This window comes from Corvus brachyrhynchos, unplaced genomic scaffold (genome assembly GCF_000691975.1).
Source record: "Corvus brachyrhynchos isolate BGI_N302 unplaced genomic scaffold, ASM69197v1 scaffold116, whole genome shotgun sequence".
Taxonomy (NCBI): Eukaryota; Metazoa; Chordata; class Aves; order Passeriformes; family Corvidae; genus Corvus; species Corvus brachyrhynchos.
Window position 1 is genome coordinate 13420859 of NW_008240221.1, and position 27726 is coordinate 13448584.

The window sequence follows — 27726 nt, forward strand, 5'->3', positions numbered from 1 at the left end:
AGACTGGAAATTATGTAGGGTCACAAGAGATGAGTGATAGAATCTGACCTCCCACTATAATTATGTGGAAAACCCAGAGAATCTTTTAAATGTGTTGACAAAGTAAGGGCAGAAAGGTCATTTTCACCAGGGTAACGGCACTGGTGAGACTAGTAATGGAACATAATAAAAAGTGCTAATATAAAATAAGTTTTAAACTAACACTGAAATCCTATGCAACATGAAGCAGAGACACATTTTTCCAGGCTGAAAAATTGTATTTTTCTGGTAAAATTTGTTTCTCTGATGAACATAAAATACCATGGTTACATCTAATTTATCTGCAGGGAGAAAATGCCCTGGAGTGGAGATTTTTTGGTAGTCCTGACCCATGGTTTCCACGCTGCTTGGAAGCCAGGATTTTGTTTACAAAGAAGTCAGAGTGTGGGTGATGGGAGGGGAATGACATATGCCTTAGTCTCACTCTGATAAGGAGCTGGGATGGTGCCAGAGTGCCATATAGACAGAGCTTAAACACTGGCTTGGTTGCAGAATACATAAACCTCTGCTGGGAGGAAATACCAGATATAAAATGGGTCTTTAATCTTGCAGACAAATTCCAATTAGGAAAGCACCACACACTTTTTACACCAGGCATGATTAATCACTGGAACAAACTACCAGTAGAATTGATGAATTCACCCTTTCTTGACGCCTTTGAGTCAAGACTGCACACACTCCTGGAATTTATGTGATAGCCAAACACATGTTATAGTCAAGTACAATACTTGTTATTGAGGTTAATATTGTGGGTAATTTTTTTTTTTTTTTTTTTTTACTTCAGTGGAGGTAAAGTTAAAGGTCTTTTCAGCCTTGGAACTCCTTAAAGCTGATAAAGACTCATATGATGGACAACACTGCTCTGTTCTATACATGATCATCCTCCCTGTATTCTTATCTTGCACTTTCCCTGTGTTGTCTGTGACAGTTTCCATTTGAAATTTGAGCTCCTTAAATCTTTTAAAGTGCTTTCCTTCCCAAATAAAGGAATTATTGAATCTAGTAGGAACTTAGTAGATTAATAGGAGATCCTAAACACTTAATTGGATTTGAGTCCAAACACATTCCGACAAGCAATAAACAAGCAAAATTGAGATAAAATACCTAATATTCCCCAGTAAGGCTCATTGTATGTAACCTTTGTTTTGTAGCAGCTAGTTCCTCATGAGAGCAGAAAACTGGGAAGTTCCTGGGTCACCAAATCAAATTTCTTGATATCTTCAAGAGGTATTTGAACAGCTCTTTTCATGAACTAATCAAATTCCATTTTCAGAAAGTGAATTCTGCTGTCCTAACTCTAATATTACCCCACCATCTTATCCATTGTCATACCTCAAACTTCTCTCATTCCAAAATCTGATGACTATGTACTCACCTTGCAATTTTGAACCCTCAAAATCTGTAAATAACTGATTGTTCCTTACCCACATTTAGCTACTTATTACTTGTATTTTTCTGGAGCATAGGTGCCAATATATTTAAGCCAAGCAACCTTACAAGATTTAGTCTTTGTTGTCCTAAGCCAAACTCTATCACTTCACTTAAAGAGAGGTTCTCCATTCATAACATCACTGTGTTGGCCTTCATTATTCTTTCAGTTAGAATTGGTCTTTCTTAATTGTGGATGACAACGATGCTCTAACTGAGATCTCAGGAGGGCTGTAGACGATAGCAGGATCTCTCTTCATCTCCTGAAAACAAGCAAGCTTTGCATTAGCCTTTTTCATAGCTACATCACAGCAGTGGCTTGCAGCCATCCAGTCACTGTGTAAGACATCCAAATCCCTTTACTTTTTCATTAGTTGTGACTGATAAATTTCTGCCTAAAAGTAGAAATTCTTGTTATTGGTCCCTAAGGGCAGAAGTCTGTACTTTGTGCTATTGGATTTTATTCCTTTTTTGGTACTCCAGCTCTCACAATCAGACACTTCTCCCAATAGTTTATCTGGCTTCTCCTTGTCATGGCCAGTGCTGCCTATCTAGTTTGTATTGACAAATCTCAGTTGTGGACTTTTTTTTTGTTCTACACTCGTTAGTGCTTACTGCTCTGTGTTATTTGTTCTGAGCCTTCATTCAAGGGGATGAACAGTGATCAGTGTCAATAAAAGTATTGCCTGGAAGGATGCTCTTGTAGTGATCTCGACTGTAATAGTAACTATTGACTGATGGAGTTTGAGCAATACTTACACAAGGATTTCTGCTTGGTCCTTAAAAAGGGTGAGAAATGAGGACAACTGGCTTCCATTCCTGTTCTGTTCTGGTCCTGACAGTGAATGTGGCCCATCCCCATGGGGAACACACAGTGGTTTGTCTGGGAACACAGAGGCTGGCCAGGTGTTAGCGCATCCTCCAGGACAGGTGGCTGGTGTTCCATTTTAATGAGGAGAAAACAAGCCTTCTGCAAAGAAATTGTAATCTCATCAAAATGACGTCTGCAAAAGGATGTAATTTACTCATAAACATGCACAGGGATTTGCAGATTACCTTCTCATCATGCTGATTGCATGTCTGGCTGGGGGGCCATTTTCAGGTTAAATTTCCTCTTTAAAATCTGGTAAAATACGTTGATTTTGTGTTTAATGCTATAACTTATTTGGATAATTATTAAAAAATAGAGGAAATATTGTTAACACAGGACAGTGCATATAAATTACCATATAGTTTTGTCTTTGTTGGATATAAATACTGTGAGTGAACTGATCCTGGGCAGTTAATATAAAGTACACAAATACTCGCTAAAAAGCAAAGATTATATAACCCCCATTTAGCACAAAAAGGATGCCTTTATGATGTCCATCTGCAGCCAAATTCTGCCTACATTCCATCTCAGAGCATATAGATAAGTGCATTTCTCAAATTCTATGGAGGCTATAGAACTTAAATATGAAGACACATTACTGGTTTCATTAGAAGCTGTAAAATACTTGATTTCAGAGACTGGATCTTTGTCACAAGGTAAATTATTAACGTTATTTGGCATCTAATTATTTCCAAATGTTTTTTATTCCTATATATTAAATTAGGGGAGACTAGAAAGGAAAGAGCGCAGTTTGAAATTGACTGCCAACTTTTAAATGAGATTGTTTCTCCTGAGACTATGGTGATTGGAACTTGCATTAGCAGCTCATTGAAGCACATATATTTCTTCTGACATATGTCATATAGTTAGATCTTTTTATTGATGCCAAAATGCTTTTCTGTTTTAAAGTATCACCACACAAGACTCCTTTCTAGAAATTGTTTATATTGCAATTATGCATTTTGCAACACTCCAAATATATATTAGTGTTGCATTTCATGGCTATGACACCAGCTAGTAATATTGTGGGGGTTTTTTTCCATTGCTATTTGTTTTGCAAAAATAGAACTGTATCATTTGTGATTTTCTTTCCACTTACAAAATGTTTCATTATTTATCAGAATAATGAATAATAATCTCTTTCAGTATTTCTGTTGTGATACGAAACTGTACTCTCATGGTGATATTTGCTTATTGTCTTCCACAGAATAAATCTGCAAATATTTGACCTTGACTTAAAGATTTGGATGGAATAAATACAAACTACTGCCTGAATGAAAACTATATTATATCTAAAAAGGCTGCAGTCCAAGTCTTCAAGGGCTTTAAAATACCTCATTAACATTTTGATTTGTGTTTTCAAGAAAAAAACCCCAAACCAACACAATGTATATTGTAACATCCTTATTTGTGTTGATATTACCTTTACAAAATTAAAAGCCAGAAAGATCAAGCAAGCCTCTTAGGTTCTAAGAATATAACCTTGAGAAGAACTTTGTTCAGTATTTTTGGGTCAAATCTAAGTTTGGAGTTTTAACATATTCCTTTGGTTTTTTGGTGCAACTAGATAATCTTTGTTTTAATCTGAAGTCAACTGACAAAGGACTTGGGTGCAAACCACCTCAAACAGCAAGTCCTGAGGAGTCTTTTAGCAGAGTGATCCATCCTCCTTCCTTGCCAATCAGCAGCGATCTTAAATTAATACTGCAGAAAAAAATACTTGCTCAGTTTCTGGTTTGAAGTTGGTTTAGAACAGCCTATCCTGAAGCAAAAGAGTGGGCTTCTAACTGCCTGGAAAACTTGTGGCTTTGTGTCTTTACGACATAACCTTGATCCATAGGATGGCTTGAAAATGAGATAACAGATAAACATGACTCAAACTGTGGAACTCATTTCACCTGACCCCAGTTACCCCCTCTGTACTTCTATGCCTTTGAGGTATTCTTATAGACTCTTAACATGGATAGGGGTAACAAAAGACATTTCTAGGCTGCAAACAATCACATCCAAAAATAGTCATGTGAAATAGGTTAGATGAATTCTAGAGTTGCCAATTTTTCTTCATTGACTATAAAGGGAGGAAGGAGAACATCCCTCTGAGGAATACTTTGTGATGCCCAGCATCTGTTGGCAAATGTTCAAACTGAACACCTCCTAATTATACAGCTGAATTGTTCTTTAGGCTCCACAAAGAGTACTGACAAGAGCTTTTCTTTTGATACATGTTTATACTCTTAGTGTCTATAAACTCACCTAGTTTAGTTACTTAAAGTTAGGTATCTAAATCTTGAACTCAGCTGAGTTGAAGGGATTTGACACAGTTGCTTACAAAATAAGCACCTAATACCATTTGAGGTATGCTGGAATATCCCAAAAATCATAGAATTGTAGAATGTCCTGTTTTGGAAGGGACCCACAAAGATCATCGATCCTTACCCATGGCTGTGCACAATACAGCTCCAAAAAAATTCCCATCATGTGTCTGAATCTGCATGGGGCTAGTGGGAGAGATAAAAGAATGGCCTGCAGATGGACCTGTGTCCTCTGTCCCATCAGACTGTGGGACCTGACACAACAGACCCCAACATTTCAAATGCCAGTAGATGCCTCAGCTTGACACACACTCTGGGTGTCAGGATATCACCTACCTGTGTCTGGTGAGTCACTGCAGGAGCTGTCTTTATATAAAAAGATGGAAGGTTTCTAATATTGGGAAAGAAAGAGAGAAAGACCAAATTCTGGAATACAACAGAACTGCCAGTCTGTTGTGGAGTCACCTCAGATGATTCACTCAGGAGGGGAGATTTGGGAGAAGTTTCTCTGGAGGGATGGCTCTATGTTCTAGTTTAAGTACAGCAATTCAGGAAAGAAAACCTTAATAGAGGACTGGATGAGAAAAGGCACAATCATAACAGCCTTGACAATTTGAAAGTCATAATTCAGGTCCCAGCAGTCATAACATTTAAGAAACAACATTATAATAGAGTTGGTCATGTATGGGTGCTGCTTGTTTTTAATGTCTTTACTGGACCCAGGTTGCTCATCCTTTATTTCTCACCCAAGATTAGAAGCATGTATCTTGAATGAAACAACATCTAATGGCATGACTCCAGAAAGTGGCACTTCAGGAAAAATGCACCCTGGAGTTTCCTAAAAAAATCAAAATATCAAGATTAACTTGTGCTTCACAAGTTTAATTTCCATTGCAATTACTCCAGTGGCTGTTCCCACTTGGTCAAGTCAAGCAGAGGCAGGAGTCTTTCCAAGATGCTGCCTCCTAGTTTGCACACATCTGATTTTGTTAAAGAGATTTGTATTTTCCAGTGTCAAACCAGGACAGCCTGCCCTGCTGTCAGCCATGCTTCCCCTCAGAACAGGCAATCAATAGCTGCCAACTCTTTCCGTGTAGGGCTTTCACTGCCTCTCTTTGCACAACCTGTGTTAATTTCTGCTGGGAATGTGCAGCCTGATATAAAACTTTCCATTCAGATGAGCAGATTTGACAGATTTGTCTACTTATTAATAGACTAAGTTCAGCAGAATTTAAGATGCAAATTTATTCTTGGCCTATTTTCCTTTTTGCACTTTCCATCTCTGTTTTCTCCTCTGTGCTTTTTCCCTGGCTGTTTACATTCCCTCATCTCCTTTGGTCCATATCAATAACATTAAGAATTGTAGTCTTTTAATCTCCCATAGCTCCCTAGATTACCTTTGCAGTGAGGGAAGGTGCCAGTGAGGCTGGGAGCCTGTGACCTTTCCTCCTCACATTGTCCTTGTGGGAGGATTATTAATGGTGCCCTGAAGGAAAGTGCCAGGCCTACCTCTCCTTCAGCAGGTGGAGACCACATTTGTAACAGCAGAGAGAATAAACTCCTGGAATGGGGAAGGGCAAAATTATAAGAAGCCAGCTGAACTTTTGTAGTGTTTGTACTGGCAGCGGTTTTGCAGTGCAGGCAGGTCACCATGGTGGACATTTTGTGAGGAGCAATGGCCACACCAGCAGCCATCTTGTCCTTGCTGAGGGGAGGATGGCTCTGTGCTTGGTGCCTCCAGAGCTTCTTTTCCACTAGGCTCAAGCACAGCAAATGCACCAGTTCCATCTAAATTCAGTCATCTTTTTGAGTATGGTGAGAGAGCCTGAGGGACAGGGGAATGTACTTCAGCCTGGTGAGGGAGTGACCTGGGCTGCTGCTGTCCTCCAAGGGTAGCAAGAGAGTCACAGAATTGTACAATCATTAAGGTTGGAAAGGACCTCCAAGATCACCAAGTCCAACCTTCAACCTTCAACCACCATGCTCACTAAACCACATTGTGGTTTTAATCTTTGTTTCAATATCTACTCATTTATTTAACACTCCCAGGGATGATGACTCCACTGCTTCCCTGGGGATGCTGTTTTGATGCCTAACCACTCCTTCAGTGAAGAAATTATTCCTAATACCCACCTGAACCCCCCCTGGTGCAACTTGAGGCCATTTACCCTTGTCCCATCACCAGGTGCCTGGGAGAAGAGGCTGATCCCCACAAGTGCACCCTGTCAACCTCTTCCGCTCCCTGAACTCCAGTGCTGGAGTCTGGCAGTCTCTTCCATGGAGGATCTGAGGGCTGATGGGGGCTGCAGGTGCCTGCTGTGTGGGACCCTCTGCTGCTGGAGTTCTCCAGATATGGCAGCTGGATCATTGCTTTGGCCAGGCACAGGAGCTGAGTCCTTCCCCTGCCTTTGTCTCCTCAGCTGCATGAAGAAAAAAGCAGGCTGAGCCCTGCCCTCTCCTGTCAGCAGGACAGGTGCTGCTGAGCCTGTCAGGACGTACCTCACAGGACTGAGTCTGAGCCAGTCAGGTTGGTTTTGCTGATACATGGAACAGAAGGACACAGGGAATTGTCATGGACATTCAGCCTTATCAACAAAGGAGCACTGACCAAGGCACTTCCCACTCTCCTCATCGGCTTTTAAATGAGATGGAACATATATAGTTTTAGGGAATAATAGAAACCCAAGCTCAGTTGAAAAAACTACTCACTGTTGGGAGGTGATGGGAAACTGCTGACACTACAAGGCCTGGACAGGGTGCTAGCAGGGAGCTGCCAGGATTCTTGATCCACCCAAGTATATGCACTCCTGGGAGCCAGGAGGATTCCCCACACACAGTTCTTTGAGCCCAGAAGAAGGATTGAGTCCTGTGCTATGGTCAGGAGGAGGGATTTTGTTTATCACCCCTCACAACTTTTGGGATATTAAGACAAGGTAACACTAAAACTGGGCTGTAGTCTGAAATATTACAACAAAACTTTTTTCTGAGGAAGAGGTGTCTTTGCCATCAACCTTCTACAAAAGACTCTTTATACCTATCTGTTTTCTTCCTTCCTGTGACTCAGACACTTTCCTTCTGTTTTCAGCACTCAGTATCCATCTTTAGCCAATAAAAGCAATAGGATGGGGTGCAGCAAATATGTTACCATAACTCAGAATTACGAGGTTTTCCTTTGTTTCTCTTTTTAGTTATTTGCGTGCTCCTACTGATTTTATAAGAACATGTTGACTCTTGTGAAGGTTTTTGAGACACATAAAACTGTTGTGGCAAAATGCTCTCAAAATATCTAGAGATATGTGTGTTCTCCACATAATATGGCAACAACATTATATAAATTTGTTTATATTTTTATCAGGGAGTTGACAATTACAGATTTACATCTATGGTTCCCTGTTCACGGTTCAGTTCTTCTCCAGCTTCTCCAGTCTTCCTTTGAATGTTTTCTGATGCTTCAGCTGCTCACATGATACAGAGCCAGCCAGGTTCAGTCTGTTATGGGATTTGTCCCCTCCTGGCCACCTGGATGAAGATCCCAACTTGACTGAGTGTAGTTTCCATGGTGGTAGCAGCACACTGGTCTAGAAACTGCGACTCTAATATGCAGCTAAAATAATTTTCAAAATGATTTTTCACACTTTCAAGCTATTTCCTGCAGAATAGTGATAAACAATAGTTGGAAGAAGACAAATATAATCAGCATTTGCTGAAATTCTGCAAGTCAGGGTAATTGCCTGCCAATGCTGTGGATGTCAGGGATACCCATTGACTCACTACAACTGTTGTAAGACCTGAGGGTCACCTAAACTACTCCTCAAAGGTTTTTCACCACCCAAGTGTTCTTGAACAATGCAAATGTTTCCTAATAAATAGCATATTTTAGCTTCAAAGTTCCTTCCTTACCAAATAATGAGATCACAAAAGCTTCATTTTTAATGGACAGATTCTTTATGTCTCTTTTTATGCTTTGAGATGGATCAACCAAAACAGAGCATAAATATTGTGACTGTCCTTTGTTCACTTGTTTATAATCACTCTTTAGCTCTCTTAAGGGCTTGAAGTATATTTTGGAAAAGGGGTTTAATTGCTCACACTTTATTTGATGCAGGTTGGGTCATGCAATTACTGTTAAGTAGGAATGTATGTGTAGACACTCATAAAAATAAATAGCACTTTTTAAAATCTCCCAACTCGGTTTTTTTAATCTACCACTGAGGAACAGTAGAGCTTGAGAGGCTTTTAACATATTTCTTACCTTTGTATTTTAATTTTTGTTCGGTAAAAATATTACTTTTTTGATAAATTGCATTGAAAAATATGTAACATTCTCTTTCAGTTCTCAAATCTTCCTTTTACCCATCAAACCTAGGGACCATTATGTTTTTCTACATGCAAGTCAAAGAGAGGAGACAAAGCACAAGTTAAATGACTGAGTTTTGAAAATGTCTTAGGTTTTGGAATTTCTTAACATTGTTTTTCACTTTCTATAAAAATCCTCTTTTATCTCCCTGCAACTTTGCTGTTTAAACATGATCACAGACATATTTTTTCAGACTCTTTTTTTGACGCAACCCAAGCTATTGGCATAAGAAGGCCATTCTATGTTTTTTCATTAAATAGCTACAAATCCTATATAATTTTTCTTTCATTTTAATCTTTAGGTCTGCATTAACTCCCATTTGTTCTTATTCTGAGGAAAATAAAGCGTATTTCTGGAATTGAAACCTTGATCTACCAGAGGAAGGAATTTGCCTTTGGGTGAGTGGAAATGTTATGGTGGCTCATAGTTCTCATTTTTGCTTTATGATCTGTGGTAAAATACAAATCGATCGAAACAAGATTTTTTATTCTTGATGGAGCATTTTAACTCAAGCAAAGTGGGAACAGTCAAAAGATAAATTTAAATACCATTTTCAGATTGACAGAGGAATTTCTTTTCCATGCAGTAACTAGAGTTCTCCTTCAGAAAGTGGGAAGTCCCATAACGAAAGGGGAGTTCCTTGTCTCACTGGAACAGACTGATGCCCCTGCTCCTGGGAGGGAGTTTCCTAAGCTTCTCTGGGGTGAGATGTAGGAAGGGATTAAAGAAAGAGTGAAACTGAGACTGGCTTTTAGCTATTTTTGGGGACTTTCTTCTCACAGAAATGGTTCAAGAGGAAAAGCACTATACCTCCTCCTCAGACTCCATCTCTGACGTTTTACTTCTTTTGAGAAAAAATCTTCAATATTTTCAAATGAAATTTGACAATAGGTCAGGACAATAAAAACAGCAATCGTTTGCTGTAAATAATGATAAAAAAGATTGCTTGGACAAATCTGTCCCTTTTTTTTGTTTGTTTGTAGAGTCTCTTATTTTCTTCATCCTCACAATTTGGTGGAACTTGTTTTTCTATCATTCTAAGATATTTGTTTCCTCAGGTGGGAGAAAATAAAGTTTGAAAATTCATCTTGGTCCCTAGTCTTTCAAGTAAACAGCTGAAATAGCCTGACTTTAAAGCTGTGATGTCCTCACTATCAGTTGAACTGAACTATGATGTGTCAACTTTGTACTCAGACAGTGAAAACAGACAAGCTTTTGTAAAGAGAATGGAAAGATTTTGACTTACTTGTCTCCTTTACTAAAAAAATAATGAAAGCACTGGGACAAGGAATTTGGACTGCTGAGACTAAGAAGAAAGGGAGACATGGACTCTATGGTGTGCCATGGGCTCCAAACCCACAGTGGTCTCAATGCCTATCTCAAAGATCCTACCTAAAGACCAATCTGTGAAATGGAAAGTGTCATTTGCAGAGAAAATAAATTTTGAATGAAAAAACCCCCACAGCTGTTGTTCATTAATTGCATGAGCAGAGCACTCACAGGAGAAAATAAATAGATCCTGTCATACCTGAAATAGGAAAAGGGAGGAGGTGATGGTGGGATAGAAGAGGCAAAGTGATATATAAGACATGACACGAAAGCCAAAGTCAGATAAAGTGAAAGACCAAAATAAGAAAGAACAGTGACACAAAGTCATGGCACAGCTTTAACAAGCCAATGTCAGGATAAAGGATCATGGATGTTTTCAAGCTGTCTGCAATTTCCTTTAATAGACTGGCTCTAAAGATTTGATAGCATTTCCCACAGGAAGGTCTGCAGCCCTATTAAGATATATGGTATTGGTTAGCCACAGGTTCCAAGTCAGAATGTAATGTTTCCAGTTCAGAGAAAAGGATCTCTTCTATTAGAAATTATCATTAATAATAAGATGCCTGTCATTGACCTTTCTCAGCAAAAGTATCACTTGTAAAATCTTTCTAAAAAATTTGACATATGTCTCAAATATATCATTTGAATCTCCATTCTGGGGCCAAAACCTCAACATCACATGTTCATAATTCTCATTAACATCAGTGAAAGCTTAGTGCAAATCCAAGGGTAAAATCTGTTCTCTAGTCTTCCAACTACTACTCAAATAGTATGTGAAAGTTTAGAGCTTTTTAGATCATACAATCACAGAGATATTGGTTGGATTGACTCTTAGAAGCCTGTAGTCCAGCTTTTGACTCAGGGGAGGAGTATTGCTAAGACTTGATCAGATCATATGTTGGCTTTGTTTAAGTCTTCAAAACATCCAATTTTGGAGACCACACAAACTCTCTGGAGGCTGGACAATCTTTGTAAGTGTTGCACTGCCCCACTGATGAAGAAAACTCCTTCTCCTCCTTCTCCTTCTCCTTCTCCTTCTCCTTCTCCTTTCTCCTTTCTCCTTTCTCCTTCTCCTTTCTCCTTCTCTTCTTTCCCCTTCTTTCTCCCAACACTTAATAGAGTTAAGAAGAAGGTTAAAATTTAACTACTCATTTACATAGGGTAGCATTGTAACTTTCCTTTGCTAGTAATATAAACAAGGGTTTATTTTGGAGACCACAAGTTTGAACTGACCTGGGCTCTTGGCACTGTGAAAGTCAACGAAAATGTAAGACACAATGCTTTAAAATCTGGCCTGTGAAAGACTTGATTTGTAGTTTTAGCTTTGCCCTCAAAGGTGTAACTCTCTTTGAGATAAAAGGTCTGAATTTAGTTGTCAACATGCAATTGCTTATAGGCGCTCTAGAAATGGGATTTTGCTGCCAGAGCATAGATGTTTTGTGCCCCTTGTGATGCCCCCAGGTTACCCAAGGCATCTGCACATTACAAATAATACACTGGAGAGAACCTACAGAGTGATTCAGCACAGTTTAAACAAAGTTCAGGTGTCCATAGGTGTGTACAGGTACAACAGAGGTCTTAATTCTTGTTGTAGTGAACAGAACATTTGGGGATCATTTCTGGTTGTAGGCACATAGTTTCCCAGCTTATTTGAGATTCCCAGGAGATGCCTGAGCTGTTTGCATAGGGTTGGAAGGTATAGATACCCATATCCTTCTGATCTGGCAGATGGAAACCAGGTGGAATATCTGAGGGCATCTAATATAAGCAGAAGCCTGCTGATTTTGGCGAGATGTGGGAAGTGAGGAGGAAGATGTTGGTGTTAGACAGACGTGCTGAAATCCTGTCAGTAGCCAGCTCTTGTCACAGCCTCTATATCATATAAACAGTTGACAGAACATATTGACACTTTCCAGTGTAAAAATTGTCTCAGCGGTACTGTTTCCCAACAGTTTAAAGTGTTGACACCCTAAATGGTGGATCTCAAAGTGAGAGAGAGAGAGAGAGAAAGAGGGTGCTGTGAAGGAAGGGGGGAAAAATGAATATGGGAATGAAAATTTGTGGACATAGCCTCTGGCTCACCTGGGAATGGAAAGTAATCCCATCAGAATGAACTCTGGATGGCAGAGGACAGGGACAAGGTTGGGAAGGTGTCTCTCTGAGCCCAGAGGCTCTGGAGAACATGTTGATGTGTGGATCACAGCAGGACTGGTGATATGCAAGGGCCCTGAGGAAAATCCATACAGGAGATGGTAGAGATAGAGGCTGGAGAAGAGGGTCCTGCACTGGCTGTACTTCTAATGCTAAGCAGCACCAGGGCCTGTTCACTGGCCCCAAAGCCATCTGGCACCTTTTGGACACAACCTTGTTGTTAAACACTCTCCGACTCTAAATAAGAAAAATTACATTCAGCATTCCTATTGGGAATATTCCTGGCCAGGGCTAGTTCCTGTGTCCAGGCAGCACTGGAACAATGCTAACTGACTGGGGAAAACACCAAGAGGGACTATTTCAGTAACAGCCACGTGCCAAGGCTCAGATCTCTGCCCTGGTATACTTACTTAGTAAATGATGTTTATATTATCCATTCCCAACAGCCTTTCCCAATGGCCACTTTGGATGTAGCCCTGTTTTGGGTGCCAGGCAAGTCCAGCCACAGAAATAAGAGCTGCTCTGTGCTGATTGCCCTGGAGGCTGCAGAACAATCCTCACATCACATATCCCCTTCCTACCCACTTATGCTTGAACCACAGCTTAATTCCTGCCTGAAGCACTGGACAGATTTCAGGTGTTTGCAGACCCAGAAGAGCCCTGTACACAGTGAAAGCCAGAAATGCAGCATCTGAAAATGGGAACAATAAGCACCATTAGGACCTACTTGTAACGTTCAAAGAGAGGGTACCAAACTTGTCAGAATTTTACAAAGAGAGACAAAAAGTTAACTATCCCAGACTCTACTTCATAACTTTTCACAAAAGGGATCTTTGCAGCATTTAGTGGAGAAGTTTTATTTCAATGAGGATTTTAATAATATCAAATGTATTCTTTTTTTGATTCACAACAAAACAAAGTCTGATCCCATAAGATGATCTCAGGTATTTGGACCAAAAAGATCTGAATCAATCTATCAATAAGTTTACTCATAAAAGTTGGTCTGTGACAGTCCTGGAGAAATGTCTAGGCAGGAAGCCAAAAAAACTTTCATCAGAACATTCCCAGATTCCTGGACCAACATTAGTCTCAGATAAACAGTCCTTACAAATGGTTTGATTGTGATCAGATGACAGATGAAGTCAGAATATCTGAGTATTTCTGAGTATTTCTGCTCCTGATTAGTAAATCCACTCATGTCCTTCCCAGGTCCCTCATTTCATTCCGTCCATTTTCTGGACAGAGAGAGAAAAGTGTTGCCTTCCCACCACTTTGTTTTACTTCTCCCTGGCTTCCTAAATTCTTTTTCTCTGATAATTTTCTGGATCTTTTTTAACCCCCTTATGTATCCTCAAATCTTCTGTCACCTGAATTTTTCAGTCGTCTAGAAAGAACCCACAGTGAAATCTCAATTCCTTTAAGCTCGAGTCTGTATGAATTTTCAGTCTACAAAAGCCATCTGCTTGGTTCCAGATGAAGAACAGTGTTCTTGGTCCTCTGCTGGATCATTTATTTGTTATTCTTAGAAGTAGAAACAAGGACATGAGGATGTCTTCTACAACCAAGGCTGTTACTGATACGATACTTCATCAATTTAAAAAAAATCTGAACTATGGCAAAAGTATTATTTATTAAACTAGAGTAATTTCTATTCCTCTGTCAGTTATGGTGGCAGCAATTTCAGATAAAGGCAGCACTGGCCAGGTATGACATGAACACAGGAGGAGATGATTGCAAAGCTCAAGGCCAGGGTAGGACATCACCTTATGACGACTGGAAGTAGTGTGAGGGCTTAAAAACCAGATCAGGAAAGTAGTTGGACACTGTCTTTCTGCAATGAACCCAGCTAGGTCAGATAAGGGATTTACAGCCTCTCAGCTGATTGAACTTTATCTTGTTTTGTCCTGAGGAGGACAGATTCCGTATATAAGCAGCAATCCCAGAGGTGATTGAGACATTTGTAAGGCCGTATCATTGGTAAAAGCCAAGCCAAATTTTCTCTTCTTGCCTCAGTTTATTTGAGTACTTAGAACAGGTACATAGACTGTGTGTGGTCTGACTTTTTCTCAAGATAGCTTTCACGTTTCTTGCCTTTCTTCAGACTTGAAGAAAGGTTTAAGTATCTGAAAGTTTCTTGATTTTACTTCAGTTAATTGAATAGAAAACACAATCTTCCTCTACCATTTTCATCTCTCTTATTACCACTAAAAAACAATTACTGTAATAATGTTTAAAAAAACCAAACCAAACCAAACCAAAAAACAACAAAAGTGAAACCCACCAACATAAAAAGTCCCAATGCATGTTATCTTTTATCTATTTCAGAACTAACATTTGTCCACATAACGTGTCATAATTCCCTCTGGAGCTGTACTTTAATTCTTGGTTCCCTTGTTCTCCTCTTACACGCTGAGTTTTCTGCTAGATTGCAGATCTACAGCAAAACTAGTTTTTCCAGTCTCAGCCAATGGTCTTCTTACTGGTTATGACATAATTGTGTTTTTGAGAGACACAATCCAAGCCAGAAGCATGGCCAAAAGGAGAAAGCTGATGGCACCCTGACTACTGCTCAGAAAAAGCATGTAATGGTTGATGGGATTACTACACCAATGAAGCAGTGCTTGAACTTAGTTCAATAAGCTGAAGAGAAATATCTGAATTTCAGAAAATCACATTTTGAAGAAAACCCAGAAACAAAAGCAGATGAAAATGTAGTGTTTCAATATCTCCTATTTTCCAGAACCTTCAATTTGATGGAGATGTCAGTATTGTGTCTGAACCAGAATATCAAAGGCAGGGGGAGAAGATTTGTACACAATCAAATCTCCATGTATCTTAACTATTCTACAGCTGTGAAGCTCACTTTGCTCCCCTGAAGTGTTCCCTTATGTAGATCAATAATTGTTGCCCTCTGGAAGTTTTTTCCCACTTTCTTTTGCTTCATTTCTGTAGCAGAACTGAAGTCTTGCAAGCATTTAATGTTTACATGACAGCTTATTCCCATAATAAGTTGCACAAACTGTAACCTGAGCAGCAAATTCACATCCCATATTTTTCCAAGGAAATTGACATTACATTACCTATACTCATCCCTCCCAGTATCAAAACCAGCTCAAGGCCCCACACTTCTATTTTGCTGCATTGACTTTAGAGGGCATTCAAGCAGCCTTGGAAAAATGTTCAAATTTCACTAGTTGTCTTCTTATTTATAGCACATTCTTATTCACTATTTTAATGCATAAGAACCTTGAAGAATAGCTAAGTAGATCAGATCACTAATTCCTGTGAGCTAAGAAAATGAATTATTTTCTCCTGTAATTTCTAATTCGACCTCCTTGTTGCCCTACATAAAATTTTCGCCTGATTTTTTTTTTATAGTCAACAAGGTCAGGGATAACTGAAGCCAAGAAAAAAGGAAGCAAACAATAGTGCAGCAATAATAGTTAGAAAGATTAATGCTAGTGCTTGAGTGCTCCCAGCAAGATTAATTTTCCTGAAAACATTAATTATTCCTTTTCCTAGGTCCAGTGCAAGTTGAGTAAAGGCTGTGCTAATCGGCCTTGAAGGTTACAGAGGTTGATGCAGCTTTCTCATAAGCTTGTGTGTGTCTGCTCTTTGAGAAGATCACACACGGCCTGAGGTCTCCTCACTGGAGGCTCTTGCTGTTGGGATTCCTGGGATCATACAAACATAGAATCCTTAATGTAGTAAAAGACTTCTTATATTCACAACCCTCTTGGTAGTGTCCACTGCTCCCTCTGGATTCATTCTTCCTCAAAAGGTGGATTTTTCTCATCTAAAGTTGAATGTCTGTCACAGAGCTGCCTATACCCGAGATTTAGATTGGATATTAGGAGGAAATTCTTTACTGTGAGGGTGGTGAGGCCCTGGCACAGGTTGCCCAGAGAAGCTGTGGATGCCCCATCACTGGCCGTGTTCAAGGCCGGGTTGGATGGGGCTTGGAGCAACCTGGGATAATGGAAAGTGTCCCAGTGGAAATGGAAATGGAAAGTGTTGGAATGAGATGGTCTTTAAGGTCTCTTCCAGCCCAACCCATTCTGTGAATACATGATTCTATGAAGTCTCCAAGAATCCTCTTTCCAGGCACTAAGCAGTGTGTCCTTTGGGAATGCTGCCTGTCTGACCTGCCTTCGAAGGAGCTGCCTGGCCAAGAGCATTGCACAGATCTCTGCTTGCAAAGAGGGGCTGCGGTGGCTGCCTCGGACACAGAGAAATCTGCCCTGGGCCAGGGGAATTTTGGCACTGTGCAGGACCAGAAGGGTGGGCAGCAGAGTTCTCACAGGCTGGCAGAGCCAGCCCCTGCTGTCAGCAGGGTAATTCTGCACAGAGAGCAGAGGTCCAGCCCAGACAATGATCTGATCTGGCCAGGCCACACTGTGCTGCATCATCTGCAAACTTAATGGTTCAGACACCGCTTTGAACACCTCTTCACTCTGCTGTAGGTTGCCTGGAATCTATTTTGGCCCAGTATACCAGCACATGGAACACTGTCTCTATATGCAAACACTCTCCTATTTTGCCAGTGCTATCAGCTTTTGTGATTTTATGACAAACTTCCTGATATTTAATGTTTTTGTTTTGGTTCCCTGAAGGTCCCATTTTTTAATGTCCTGCTGCATAAATAACTAAACTTTCATTTTGAGATAAAATGCAGTCTTCTGACATGGGGAAATATTTGAAAATTTTGTTCCACAGAGCATCAATCAAGTTCAAACAAACAGGCAAGCCACACAAAAACAAAGCCCCTTGTACAATTCCAAATAATAAATAAAAGTGATTCTTATTTTTTAGGCTGATCATAATACTGTTTCTCCTTCAGCAGTCTTGCTTTTTGCCAGTGATATGCTGCTCTTTTGATCTTTATTTTTTTCTCTAGAAATTACAGGAAAAAGAAAAAAAAGCCACTTTTCCTTCAGTGACAGACCACAAATCCTGATGTAGCATTCTTTTCCAAGGTTAAATTAATCAATTCTTCTCGCTGTGATTTTCCAAGGGCATAGAATTTCCCAGAGATGGACCTGGCTGCCCTTCATTTCCCTGAACTGCTCTTCTCCATGGCTCTTCCCTATTTATCCCTCCTGCCCTTCTGTCCTCTGATGGTTCCAAGAGATGTTTCTGGCAGTTGCAGGAGGTTTGGTGCCCTGCAGTATGCAGGGACAGGATGAAAATAAAAAGACCATCTGCTTTCAGCAGCTTTGGTCACTTAAGCAATGGTAAGCATCCTTCCCTCCTGGTTCATCGGAAAAGGAAAGCGTGGGAGCTGGAATGGGTGGGGGATGCTATTTCTGCCGGTGTTGGGTACTGAATGTGTGATCACCTACCAGGACATATGGCAATTACTTCCTGCAGCTCATAATATTTCACATTAATCTTTTCTCATCTACAACCACTGATCTTTTGACTCTTTCCATCAAGGGAAATAAAGGAGAAGACCACTTAGCAGCTGCTCTCTTCAATCTCTATTCAAACACTGATTGTAACTAAGTAAGTTTGCCTTGTCAAAATGCTTTTGAGCATGAAGAAGCTGCTGCCAATATTTTCCTGGCAACATCTGAGCCTTGCCCTACCTGTGTGGGGATTTTAGACTTCTGTTGTGGTAACCTGAACAAAGGGAGCACCAGTTGGCAGAAAAACTTCTAAACTTCATGGGTATTTTTTTTAACTTTAGTGATAAGATTTGCTCTTCCTTCCTTCCTTCCTTCCTTCCTTCCTTCCTTCCTTCCTTCCTTCCTTCCTTCCTTCCTTCCTTCCTTCCTTCCTTCCTTCCTTCCTTCCTTCCTTCCTTCCTTCCTTCTTCATAGAAAAACTCTCATAAAACAGAAATCTACCTGTTTTCAAAAAGCAGCCTGCCAGTTCATAATTTCATAATTTCACAATTTCACACAGGTATCATATCTCTTCCTTCTGTAATATCCCAAATTTAAAGGACTCTAAAACTGATGGAAAGGACCAAGGCTTTACTCCATGTGACACCTTTTGAAATGTTAATCTGAAGGGGACAAAAACTCAGTTAGAAAAAAAGTGCCAAGCCCTTTGGGTATGATCTCCTAATTAAAGTTTGTTCTGATGACATTGTTTTGCATATTTTGTGATTGGATCTGATGCTGATAGATTTGGGATAGGGTGGAGTTTCTGATGAACAGGGCAAAAGTGAAATTATTTCCTTCCTGCATTTGCAATTTAAATAAAATCTCAGCAGAATAAATTGCTTGTGGTACAAATTCTTTCTTTCTTAGTTGTAACTGGATTAATGAAGGCTGATTCCTACCTCTGCTGCACACTTTCTCCAGTAGATGAGTCTCTATGAGAAAAAATTACTTGCAAACCTCATTGTACCAATGAAATGAGCAAAATACATCTTTTATCTAGTATTTTTTTCTCTCTTTTTTGTCTTTGGACACTTTGAAACTTTTGTTCATGTATTTCAGTGTTGTCTCACCGGTTAGATGGAAGACTATAAAGGAGCTTGGAGCATTCCCATCTGAGCCCTTCTAACTGATGATTTAGCAGAGATAACATAGAGGGTAAAGAACCAATATCCCAATAGTGACCAGCCAAAGTCAGCAGCTTCCATAAACAGCTTAATCTCATTGTTAAAAAAATAGGGGTTCTGCTGTAATATGAGCTGCTGATAGATGCTTTAGTGCACATCAGAGCATGTTTATTGGAGGAACATTAATGGAAAGAGAACCAGGCTGTGAACATCACAAGCTGACTGGAGGCAAAAATAACTGCAAAAATAAAAAGTTATAGCTTTTTAAAGGAGTAACTGCACCGCAACAAATAAATCCTTTTTTTTTTTTTCAGATACGTACTGAAGTTTTTTTACATGCCTTTCCAGTGCCTGTGGTCATGGCCCTTTACAGAGCTTCTCTGCTGCCCACTCCCTCCTCCACTTCTCTTCCCTGTGTACCTCAACACAGATCACAACTGTTCATGTCAGGAATCTCTCCTCTGAGGCTCCAATCTTTTGGAACACCCCTCCTCTGTCTCTGCCTCATTGACTTGCATTGGCTCATCAAACATCCACTGAGAACAAGTATCTGTTTCCTTTTCTAAATCACCTCATTGTTTCCTTCCTCTCAATGATGATTTACCTCTGTATTTAATTAATTATGTTTGGTTTTTGACGTATGGTTCTTCTGCAGGATGCCACATAAAATGAAGCCTTGTAGTATGTTACAGGTGGAAAAACAAGGATGGTAAAAGCTTCAATTTTTGTTTTTGCAGCAAGTGCACACTTTTCCATCCTGTAGAAACTGGCAAGGAGGAGAACATAGTCTGGAAATGTTTTCCGGGAGTTTTGCATGTTTCATCTCACCGGATGTAGACACCCACATTTATGAATAGTGCTGTCACCCTGGGCTGCTTCTATATTGAGACATTTTTAGAGCAATATCCTCCTCATTCTAAAGCAAAACAAGTCAGATTAAGTTTCCTAAAAGTACTTCTTTTTCTTCCATTTAACAGTAAGAAAAGACCTAAGTGCTGACTTACTCCAACTTGCACATCTGCCCTGTAAGACTCCAGACTTAAGTGTCTTACCCGCGGCACCTTTTTGTGAACCATCTTCCTTTCCAGAGGAAAAAAAATCATTAAGAAGAATAGAAAGAAATGCAAGGAACAGCTGTACTAAGGTGTTGTTAAAATGAAGGCTGAGAAGCATCTGGGAGACTCACAGGTCAGACACGCTGAACCAAGCATGAGGGCAGTGACAACTTCACTGCAAAAGCTTTGTTTGCATAGCACATCAAGGGTAGTATCTGCCTGAGTCCCACATGGGAGGCACTCTGAACTGTGAATTTTGGCTCCTTGTTTTCATTTCTGAGAGATAATGAGGAAGAAAAGATGCAACAAGTTTTCATTAAAAAGAAGCAAGAAGCCCATGTGGCCTGATTTATATTTTTAATACAGTGCATGCATGCTACTGTAGAAGTCCTGATTAATTACATGTTTTCATCTAACTACCAACAAAATCTTCATGCTGGGATGAAAAATAGGATGAACAATCTCATCAGTAAAACTGTGGACAAATTTAACACATGCAGTTAAAGTCAAATCTGCGTTCCATCAAGCCCAGTGAAAGAAAAAATAACCCTCAAACAAAACCCTTAAAGACTTTAGGAGGCCTTAGTCTTCCCACGTTCTGTTTAATTGTGCTGCCCTCTGCCTAATTATGCCCTAGAAATGTTAAAATGCTCAGAAACTTCTTCAGCCTCCAAAATGAGTCTGTCCATATTGAATTCTGCTTTTTTATATCTTTCTCCAATATAATTCTGAATCAGGGCATAAAAGCTGCAGCCACAGATTCTCCTGGAGGATTTGACAGAACATTGTGAAAGAACACTTGGTTTTGTCTTTATTGCACCACACATGAGTGCCTCCATCTCGTTAATGCAGGAAATGTGTTATCTGAGGGAGAGGAGCTCAGAAGCTTGGAACATCAGTGCTATGCTTTAGAGCCCCTTTCTTTTTCATTTTTTCTATTAGATGGCAAGGCAAATTAAATGTCTCATCATGATGAAATAACAGATTCTCCAAATGTGTCCATTTGGCAAGAAAACTGTGTATTTTTGTCAGTGCACTAGCCTCAGTCCCACAAGGGGACCTACTGGCTTCCAAGCTGTAATAAAGGAAGTGACAAGCTGGGTTAGTTTGTTAGTTGCTGCTGGGCTCTTCTTTTTGTGCTGAAAGCATTTTTTTGCTTGCTTTCACAGGGGATCTTTCCCTGAAAGCTTTCCCATCTAGAAGCCTGCTCCATCCACAGCAATGTTAGCTGTGGAAAGAGGCAAAGGAGCATCTGTGCTGTTTCCTGCCCCTTCTGCAAAACTGCTCTTATCTGAGTCAGTGCTTTTCCCTCCTCATGGCCTTATTCTCTTTGCAGACTCCTGCACAGCTGAGCACTCTGCAACATCTAATCAGTGATTTTCTAACACTGCTACTAATTGCTTGTGCCCATGCCAGTGCTTCAGTGCCTGGTAAACTCTTGAATCTGAAAACTTGTGAAATCCCACAGCAAGCTCCTAATTCCACATTCACACACTCCCTTCATCCGTTTCTTTCCTCTGAGATCAATTTTTCCACTCCCAAGTTTTAGGTTGCCTCTTAAAGTGGGATTACCAAGCCTGCCAGGGTTCAAGAAATGTTTGGACAACATTCTCAGGCACATGTGGAGATTCTTGGGGCTGTCCTGTGCAGGGACGGGAGTTGGACTTTATTTATCCTAATGGGTCCCTCCCAGCTCAGGATATTCTATGTTTCTTTGCTTCAATGTTTCTATATTTACAGGCCCATTCACTGAAGAAATAGAATGCAATACTGCAGGAGGGTTCTCTGGTTTTTCTTCCAGTTGGGGACATCTATTTTTGTGAGAGTTCTAAGCTGAGGAACTGACATAAAAGCCATTATTTTGACCTTTACTCTCTCTTCCACCCTCTAGACATTATTTTTTAACAGCAGCCATGTCATGTCTTGGCTGGAAAAGAGCAACAGCCTGTGCCTCAAGGCCCATGGCCCCACTAAACACCATCTCCACCAGGATCCTGCAGCACCAGTGAGCACAACCAGGGGTTTAACAGACGTGATTTCAACAAGCTGCTGTGTCCTGTAGGGATTGGGGTATCAAATCTGAACATCCTGCTCTTTATCTCTGAGAAAATTGGGGCAGGCCTTCCCCATGGGTGTACAGAAACTTGAGCAGCTCTGCAGATGGAAATGCTGTCTGTTGGCTGACTACTCAGATCTTCAACAGCTTCGGCACCTCTGCACCTTGTTCCAAAGCATGGTGTAACTCAGCCCTTAATGAGAGAGAAGATGCATATTTGAAGGACTAAAGAGGAATCTTAACAAAGTTTTACAGCCCTGCTTCTCTGACACAGGGTCTCCCTGGCACCTGTAAGTTCTCAATAATCAATGTAACACTCTGGACATCATAAAGACCCAGTACACTTAGTTCTGACTGGACTCAGAGAAAGATGCAGATTTTTTTTGAAATTCACAAAAGCAAAATATACCTGTTGTGGAGCAAGAACTCAGGCTCCCAACTCCCCCCACCTCAGGAGAGGAGAGCAGTGCATTCAGGCTCTCTGTGATCAGACCTGTCACAGGAGGATGGAAATCTCTAATTGGAAAGACAGGAATGAGTTTGAACAGGGAATCACTCAGAAAGGCACCATGAAAAGACTGGAAGACGAGGTCAAGGTGAGGTTTGAGCTTAGGTAAAAAAGAAGTAAGATATTCTATTGTGCCCCTTTTCTTCTCAAAGTGTACTTTTCTCTCTCTTAAGTGCATCTGAAGATTATGTAGTAGAAAAACAGATCCAAGAATAAATGACACCCTTATCCTTAACACCCTTGTACTATGTCAAATTCATCTCCACATGTTTTTTTCTGTGGTATCTAATAAATTATTTAAACATAAAATGTTAAATAAGCTGCGGGTTTTTTCCACCTTTATGAGAAAAGGGCCCAGAAAATCTGCACAGAACAATGAATGGTTTTATTTCTCCCCACTGCACTGTTTATGTTCTCTTGGGTAGATCCACTCCTAGCTTCCCTCAAAAACTTCAATCTCATAATTATATTTTCAAATTTAAAAAAAATTATACTTTTATTTTCAATTCCAGTGTGCATTATGATATAGAAGATAACAATGAAATAGAAGTGAGAAAGATGGATGATGATGGCAATAGGTTCAAAGTATCATTTGATGAAAACTTAACTGCATCCAGAGGTACTTAGACAGGCAAGGACATACCCAGACAAGGTGTACTAGCTCCTTACTTTTTGCATTATAAAGTGCTGAATTCTGTTTTCTGGCTTATCAATTTACAATCAATATATTGGATGGATATAATTTAGAGCATATGTTGGACTGTTCCTACTCTTTATATGAAATACACATTGTGTCTCTGTCCTGATACCTGAAGACCTGATTTTACTTGGATTGACTTGTTAAACCAACTTTTGTTTTTCACTTTTCCTTAGATAACATCCAGTTTCATTTGATATGTATCTAACTAATGTCTATAAAGTTAGCTGAGTTCTGTTCTTAAAAAGATTTTAATTTAGATTAATTTGTTTCAATAGAATTGATAATTAATAGCTTGTGTAGAAGATGATACTTTGTTTTGTCCACAGGCAAGGAGAAAAGGTCCAGCTCATGGAAAAACTTTTAATAAGTATGAAAAGAAACACTGGAAAACTTTTAGAATATGATATTTCACTATGAAATATCAGTAAGTGTTTGACTATTTAAACCAGGCCATGTCTGTTTAATATAACTCCATTAGATTCTATAATGTCTTTATTAGATCAGTCTTATAATATTGAGACAAAATCTTGTTTTTTAGAAAAGGACATAAGTCTTCAGAGGCTGCAGAAACTTGGTGAATGGAGTTAAACATTCAAGTTGCTTTGATCAAATGAAATGGAAGTCCTTGCTTTTCTGTCCTCTAAAAGGGTAGTAAAGTGGTTGGGAGCATTGGTGCATGTAAAATTTTTACTAGTTTATAATGCACTTCCTTATTTATTGTGATGCCAACTTTTTAATTTTGGGAGAACGAGCATCTTTTATGGTGCTATTGACCATCATTTTTTCAAAAATTGGCCTTATAAATTCTGGTGAAGCTTTTATAAAAATCTATTCAGAAATTTTAATTACATATAAAGCTTCAATGATGAAAAAAGCATTCCCTGCATTTAATATTACTGAACACAAGGGTGCAACCATTAATCCATTCTCTTGAGCTGTCTTCTGCAATGCTTTTTTGAAAGAGGGGGAATAAAGTTATTTCTTCAACAAGATACTGTTGACAGCCAGAGTGAATCACAGTTACAGTCATATACCATGACTCCAGAACCCTCCTCTTCCTCCCAGTGCTTTTGTCATCCAGCTTACCTTGGCTCACAGGCCATTTGCCATGGATTTATCTGCATTTTAGGGTTAAATAACATATATCAATTTAAAAACAATCCCAACCTGGATTATGGAGGTGGCAGTACTAAAACTCCAGTTGTATATACATATATATAAACTCCATTCTTTCCAATCAGTACTGAGCACTGACTTTACTGAAATGTTGGCCCAATCACTCTAATAGTTCTGACTGCTTCTTGTTAAGGTTCTTAATTACTGGCAACTATTTTTACTAATAAGGAAGTAAAATAACCTATGCTATGTAGTTGACTCAAACCTGAAAAAAGTGCTTAAAAATATTTAGTTAGTTTAAAAGAGGAAATTTTTGAGTGAGATTAAGTATGATATTAAGAAGATTAGGGCTTGTTTGTTGGTTTGTTGTGGGGTGTGGTTTTTTTTGGTTTTTGGTTCTGTTTTGTTTTTTTGGGGGGGTTGTTTTATTTTGCTTGGTTTTGTTTTGTGTTGGGTTTTTAAGGAGAAATCACTAGGGCAAAGCAATAGTCACAGCTTTTGCCATTCCAAGAGCCAAGTATATACTCTGCATATTCCATCTGCAGAATTTTCGTTCCATGCTCAAGACCATAAGATAAATTGGAGTAAAATATAGGGTAAGTTTATTCCCCATGGACCAGATTCTGGTCCTTTACTTCGGCAGAGCCCTCCATCATCTTCTACTCAAAACTATTGAATTGTCATTGCCACACAATTTTATTGTTCAAAAGTATGTTTATAAACACACTGAGAAAATGTTAAATACAAATAAATTTAACATTTTTCTCCCAGAGATTTTTTTGAAATAGATCTAAGAAGTTTGGAATTGCCAGTCCCACTTGTCCTTGTTAAAACTTGTTTTTCCTGTTCATGGCAGCTGGTTCCCCGCTGCGTATCTTTACAAGAGATTTCCATAAGTCTACTTCGGGAAATGACAGATCCAGCATAAAGTGTCCTGTGATGGCAGGGGAAATTTAATTTTGCCACACCAGTGATGACAAGTGATGTTGTTTCTTAATTTCTTCTATAGATGAAGTGAAATGAAATTAAGTGATGGCTACAAGGGAAGGGAGTGGAGGAAAACTGTGTAGAGGAAACATTTTGGAGAAGTGAGGTAGGAGGATGAGTGAGGTCTGTGTCATGTGGAGGAGATGGAAGAGAGGGACTAGGCATGTCTAGATTTCTGATGATGGCTAAACCTTATAGTTCAGGAGTCATTAGACAAGACTTCCTGTGCTGAAGGAACATAGCCCAACTAAATGGGTATTTTTTTCTTGAGCATTATTCCAACACAGATCATTTTGAGCTCTAATTAATAAGTAAACAGTATGTTCCTCCTATTCCCCCCAGCTTATGGTAAAAGGAACACAGCAGAAGGCATTTTTCCTAATCTAAATTTTATGTTGCCATGTTAACTATGTTTAAACATAGAAATATTGATTGACGAGAGTTTGTAGTTAAGAGCAATAAATACATAATGGTATGTTTAAAGAAAAGTCAGGTTTGATGAGCACTTTTCAAGTATGACTTTCTACTGTGAAAATGTTGCAAACTATTTAAATAATGAAACTGGAGCAAGAATTGCAAGTTTATTTTCTCACATTCTCCCCATATCCCAAGGCAATACAGATGTCACATCTTCACTGTTTCCCTGCATCCTAAAAATTACATCAGCATTAAAAGGCAAACGTCTACTTAATATTTATACAAAGAAAGACACTGAGGGGTAACATTTCATCTGAAATGCTTTCTCGTTAGAGAAATTGCATTAGGAACATAACGCCTTGCAAGTCTATCTAGGCCAGAAGTCTAATCAAATTAACACCACTTCAGTGCTAATGAAGACTGGTAGTCATTCACCTTAATTAGCCGTTCTGAATAAATATGTTTTTAGCACCATGCCATTTAGGTAGCTCGGTTCTACAATCCTGTCCAACCTCTCGTGACCTCAGAGAAGTTGCAGAGGCAGAAGGAGCATCAGCACAGGAAGAAGTTCTGATGTCCCCCTTTCACACCCAACAAAAACCAGGTCATGTCCTTGGTGAGTGTGTTCCCAATATAAAATGCAGATGATCACAATTATAAGCTGCTATATTTGGAACACTGAATGGGACTTGGAGACTGGGGTCTGCACATTGCCAGTGGGATCTGTAGCTGCTGGGAGCTGCAAATCCAGTTGTACAATAGCAGGAGAGATGGCCAGGGAGTGTGCACAGGGATTGAACTCACCTACCAGCCTCTTACTCGTTTTGAATTTTCCTTTGTAAATGTGAGGTTTGCTGTATGTTATAAAGCTGTAAATGGACACTTTCTGTAAAAAGAAATAGCGTGCATATGTATGTGGATATTTGTTTTACAGCAAGCCCCAAGCCCCAGTGGGGCTCCAGAGCATGGTTGTTATAAAAATGTTTGAAAATTCATAGTATTTTAATCTTGGTGAAATTTAGCTTTTGTTTGATTATATTAATTATATTTGGATTTTCTTTCTCATAGATTCACAGAATGGTTTGGGTTGGAAGGGACCTCAAAGACCATCTGGTTCCAACCACTCTGCCATGGGCAGGGAACCTTCCACTAGAAGACTAGACATGCTACCACTTCTTTTTGAATAAAGCACAAACCATGCAGGTGTCTTGCAATCAATTAGAGGAGCTTTTCAGTTTACTTAACAACTGCGAGCTCCATTTTAGCTGCAGAATTCAGTCCATACAATTAAGATGAAATGAGGTGTTCAGTACTTGCTCAGATTCAAATGCAAATAAATCCCTTTAGCTTTACTAAGAACTTGACAGGCATTACACGGAGAAAATAGGCTTGAAACAGTTGGGAAAGGTTTGTTTCACTTCCATGGTTTTTCCTTGATTGGCTCACAATTTTTGAGACAGGAAGAAGACAGGCTGGGGATCTTCCTGTTTACAGGTTCCAGAGGGAAACCTCTCAAGCTGTCATTTTAAGCAAATGCTCTGCTGAATGTGGATTTTTTTTTTTTAATTTTTTTTTTTTTTTTTAGATAGGGATTTGGCATTATTATGAATTAATGTCACAAACCCAGTCTCTCATTCCTCCTTCTTTATAGGGAATACTCATTATTTTGGAAGAAAAATCTTTCAGCATTTGTAACTCAAATGATGATTCTGTAAATCCTTTTTTCACTGTCCTGAATGTATCATTCTGTGCAGATGCAGTGATAATCCTTAATGTATGGATATCTTCAAATACATGGACAAGATTTGCTAAAATAAAAGAAAAATATCATTATTTAATTATTTAGGTTCAGAAAATGAGGAACCTCATTTATAAATTTTCTCTGG

The 27726-nt window shown here is 39.4% G+C and overlaps 1 long non-coding RNA gene across 1 annotated transcript; it reads left to right on the top strand.

The window, feature by feature from the left end:
- Positions 1-2845: 2845 nt before the first annotated feature.
- On the top strand, positions 2846-22939 carry LOC108449255. The gene is made up of 3 exons (XR_001865409.1): positions 2846-2994; positions 9309-9405; positions 19316-22939. It is a non-coding gene; the product is annotated as an uncharacterized LOC108449255 (long non-coding RNA).
- The last annotated feature ends 4787 nt before the right edge of the window (positions 22940-27726 follow it).